This window comes from Panulirus ornatus, chromosome 20, assembly GCF_036320965.1.
Source record: "Panulirus ornatus isolate Po-2019 chromosome 20, ASM3632096v1, whole genome shotgun sequence".
In the NCBI taxonomy this organism is placed as follows: Eukaryota; Metazoa; Arthropoda; class Malacostraca; order Decapoda; family Palinuridae; genus Panulirus; species Panulirus ornatus.
Genome location: NC_092243.1, coordinates 8,168,135 through 8,173,599, shown reverse-complemented (window position 1 = coordinate 8,173,599; position 5,465 = coordinate 8,168,135).

The window sequence follows — 5,465 nt, the reverse complement described above, 5'->3', positions numbered from 1 at the left end:
TCAATAGATCGTTCAACTGAACATGTACGATACTTTAAATCATCAATAGGTCGTTCAACTGAACATGGACGATACTGTAAATCATCAATAGATCGTTCAACTGACGACATCAGAAACACAGTTGAAAGCCTCAGGAACTTCGAGGACACTAATAGCATAATGAAACCCACAACATATAATGTAAAACTAGTTATTAAGATCGGCCAGGCACAGGGCACCATCACCTGGTACAGACAGACCTTCGAGGTCTTTACCTAAGAGCGTCGTCTCCTGCTGCTGATGACGGGAGCCATGTAATAGCCATCCTCGGCTCTACAATCTACGAGCTATAATGACCAGCCGAAGCCGAAGACTCCAAGCAGTTCCACCCGCTGGAAATTGAATCGACAGAACGAGAGACGTGGCGCGAGTATAGGAATTTCAAAACCGGAGGTCCGTCACAAGCTTCAATAACCTCTAGGTACGCTGGTGGGAGTAAATGCCGAACCACAGCTTTATCAGGGGGGTGAGTTGGCGGGGTATCGAACTTGGGAGAAAATGCTGAACCACAGCTTTATCAGGGTGGGTTGGCAGGGTATCGAACTGTCTTGGGACTTCGAGTGACCCCTACGGTCCTTTGTCAGAAACCTCCAACGTTCGTATAGTAGGAAAGTCCTGATCTCAATCTCGCACAGAATAGACACGGTCCCAGGTATGGTCCTGCGGTACATCGCTTGCTGCATTGAATTATTCTGAGGTTTGGTCGTTTGTCACCCCACTCTCTTCCAGATGGCTTCTTAGTTTGTTTACTAACTCCCGAAGTACAGGACCATCTAAACCTTATGGGTTTGTTCCTGTGTGTGTGTGTGTGTGTGTGTGTGTGTGTGTGTGTGTGTGTGTGTGTTTCCCTTTCAGAGTTCCCAAAATTTCTGCCTGTTTCATAAATGTTCTTTTGTAGACGAGCACGGGGCGAGCGAGTCTTGATTATTTATTTTCTTGTAAAAGCTTTTCGTGAAAGACTGACTGAGGCGAACAATCGACCTCTGTTATCTCCCTGAAATCCAAACACCTGACGTGATTTTGGAAACATTTCTAAAAAAGTAAAAATGAAAAGGGATGATGCAGCAGTTGAGGCTCATCTGAGGTTATTACACGTCTCTTCAAACCCCCTCCCTGATACACGGTTGAATGCTCTTTCAGTGAGATCATCGGGATCTCCGTACGTTCTCCGGTAAACGTTACGTAATGCTGTCTTTACGTTGGTCGTCTTCATGAGATAAACCAGGAGCTATATCCTCCACGTCTCACGTCTCACGTCTCACGGTTACTTAATTACCTTTCGGGATAGAGCATCGACAAGAGACAAAGGAACTAATCATAGAGTTGATAGATATTGGACAAACAAGCGCCAGAATCACGAACTAATCGTAAAGTTGATAGACATTTTTTTACAAACGCGCGCCAGAACCCACAATCGAGACAAAAAAGAAAAAAAGAAAAATGGGAATTACTTCAGAGCTATCAAGCAACTGGTTATCGTTCCTAATTTGGATTACTATTATCATGACAAAGTGAAGACGCTTATGGACTGGGACCTGACCAGTATTAAGTGGCATCAGTCATCAATCACCAGAGTGTGGTGACCAGCGGTGGTACAAGTTAATGGTTAGTGATGATCAACTTTCAGATTTCGGGTTGATGCTCTCGTCGTCGTCATCATCTGGTCATCAATATTTTACTGGTGAATAAAAAAATAATGGGGAGGATTTTCTAAGGATATACTGAGTACAATATTAGCGGTCATTAGTTCCGTTAAAATACGAAGCTCTCATTGCAACAGTTCACTGGACATGTGATGTGTTTTGAACTTACGACATGACAAGATAAACTGGTATGAGAAAGATGAAAAGTAAATTGTTTTTTTTTATAAACTTTTAAGACAAAGACGTGATTGCAAACAAGACTTTTTTTTCTTCTCCCCAGAGTATAAGAAATATACGGGTTTTCCATCTGTCCAATTAATCCATTACTGTACAGTCATATGGTAATAACACTGAAAATACAGAAAACAAGTACGTAATATATGTGAAATTTATGAAGTCTTGGAAAGTTTGCCAGTTTTGAAGATTGTAGGGATGAATGACACACTCGCTCTTCGTGGGGTACCGTACGTAGGTTGGAAAACAAAGCTTTATATGGATTTTATGGTGTTAATTATGTTGAACAGTGAAGGCGGGGATCTTAAATGCGTCGAAGAGTGAAGGCGTGGATACGTTGAACAACAGTGAAAGCGTGGAACATAGATACATTGAACAACTGTAAAGTCGTTAGCCTTAAATGCTTTGAACAACAGTAAAGTCGTTTAGTTTAGATACACTGAACAGTAAAGTCGTTTGGCTCAGATACACGTTGAACAGTAGACTCGTTTAATTTAGATACGTTGAACAGTAAAATCGTTTACTTCAGATACGTTGATCAGTAAACTCATTTGATTTAGATACGTTGAACAGTAAACTAGTTTCATTTAGATACGTTGAACAGTAAACTCGTTTAATTTAGATACGTTGAACAACAGTAAAGTCGCGGGGCTTCGATACGTTGAACAACAGCGGAGGTATGTGGCATGGCCAAGCTTGCGGGTCAACAGCATTCCGTTATGAACAGGTTATTGAGGAACTCGGCAACAGACTCCTCTGTGAGGCAGGCAACGCGGGTCTGTGCTCTGTCAAGCCTATCAGCCAGAAACGAATATACAACACGGATGAAAATGACAGACATGAGCCTACATCAGACACTATCATCAGGCGAGAATGCTATATATATATATATATATATATATATATATATATATATATATATATATATATATATATATATATGGAGTGCATCATCAAGAGAGCTAGTATTTAAACTTCGAGTGTTCAAGGTGGAAGGTGTTGAAGAGAACGAGATCATTCCAGCCCAGACGAGAACATAGGAACGAGGACAGGATTTAGCGAACGAGGAAGCAGACAGGAGGGTATGAGAACCGTCACAGAGGAGCTTTCTAGGTGAACCTGTTCACTGAACTTAAAGTAAGAAAAAAAAGGTTTCCCATTGAGGAACGTGGTAGTGGTGGGTGACCTGGCGCATCAGGATGTCGCAAACACAGAGGAGTTCACGACCTATTATAGAGACCCCATAAGGACGACGAGACGACCCTCGAGGACAGTGGTACGACTCTTGAGCACGACGAGACGACCGACCCTCGAGGACAGTGGTACGACTCTTGAGCACGACTAGACAACCAACCCTCGAGGACAATGGTACGGCTCTTGAGCACGACTAGACAACCGACCCTCGAGGACAATGGTACGGCTCTTGAGCACGACGAGACGACCAACCCTCGAGGACGATGGTACGTCTCTTGAGCACGACGAGACGACCCTCGAGCACAGTAGTACGACTCCTGTGCACGACAACACGACCCTTGGGTATGATCGCTTGCTGTCCAACCCGATCTTATAGGAATCCAAGATCCGCCACCTCCATCATAACCTAACGTCATTCTCACCTATCCTACACAGACGGCACAAGACTCAAATACTCACAATGAAAACTGGGAACTGTTTAGAGATACCTGCAGGATGTGTGTGTGTGTGTGTGTGTGTGTGTGTGTGTGGGAGGGAAACGACGAAGATCATGTCTCCATGAGGACCTGTCTGGCGGTAGCTCCAGCGTTCATACGTGCATGTTCCGGGCGAGCGACCTCACGTGCTGGCACACACCATCGTCGGGTCAAGGACCACAGCTCAGCCTGGGCTTCTCACACATTCCTCCTACGGTGCCGATACCCGCCTCCTGGAAGAGAAGTCGAGCGGGTCACAGGTGTCAATAGGGGAAGGCGTTTGCCAGCAATGAGAGCAAAGCGAAGTAAAGGATCGCCTTTCTGATAGTGTGTATGATCTTTGTGGTGTCAGAACTTATCATGGAAGAGTGTTAAGGAAGTTATAGACGTCAGAAGTGAATTATCTGTCCTTATATAACCAGAACAAACATCAATAAATGGATTGTTTTCTGCGACAACATCATTGTAATCCTCTTGATGAAGATGAGGTCTCTCACAATGGCCTTTGACGAAAGCTGTTGTCTAAAATGCCATTTCACTGTGTCGATATATGTGTGTGAATTACTAATACCTCGACCATCATCATTAGCACTAACTACAATCATTCCCTTCTTCAAACCATGGACTTTACAAATTCTAGGTAAAATGCGTTTGAAATAATTCGTGATATTAGAAATGCTATGAAGTTACTTGGGTAGGAAAAAAAAAAGCAATTAATGTCTGTTAGTTCACGTAATTGTGGGTAGACAGGGGTCCAGTGTGGGTTCTCGTTCACTTCCCCCCATCATCTTCTCATGACAAATAAATTGGAAATTTGAGGCAGCTTAGCCAAAGTCACCCGACCAGAACGTATTGCTTTTCTCTTAACTCTTGAGTGTGGGTGCGTGTATATATATATATATATATATATATATATATATATATATATATATATATATATATATATATATATATATATATATATATATATATTTACAGATATAAATTATTCTTTACTTTCTTGAAAATTTTCTACTCATATCATCCGTTTTCATGTGCAAGTGTGTGATATCTATCTATGATGCCTTTGTGTTACAAAGAGTTTTACACTTCTTCTGCCCCGTCTCTTAACCCCGTTTATGTACAATGTCTTCCCACCTTCTCAAGTGTTGTCCACTTTCACACAGTTTCATCACCGGGTTACTTCCATACATCCACCACTCATACTGTAAAAGAGTTTTTTTCACATCTTTCCTTCCAAGTTTTTTTTACTTAATTTCGTAGTGCTGCCTCTGGTAGTTCTATTCTAGCATATTTCGAAGAGCTGTTCATTGCTGGTATCATCAAACTGGTTTAGAAATATAAAGATTGTGTTCAGGTCACCCCTTACACTTCTTTTTTCCACGGTGGGCAAATTTCAGGCCTCAAACTTTTTCCTGTTGGCCATTTCTCTTAATTCTCATAATATGGGTGTCAGGCGAGGGGTTAAGGACGATATCGACTCGGTGTGACACACACACACACACACACACACACACACACGTATTTCTGTAGCATGTTGAAGCCTTCCTTCACCGTGTCCTGTTCTCATGACATGTCCCTTAGCCCTGTGTTCCACTCCAGTCTTTCCCTTTTGCGTCTGAAGTCATTCCATCTTCACCTGTATGTATATATATATATATATATATATATATATATATATATATATATATATATATATATATATATATATATATATATATATCGACCTCCTAATCCATCGTATTACAGTTCAAACTTCCCTACCTGTACTTTGGACAGCACTCACTGCAGTAGACCAGTGCCCCCTGTTGGTGGGAAGCCGAACTAGAGAGTAAATGTTTGCTATGCTTGTAACAAAAAAGACAGTAACCCGTAGAAA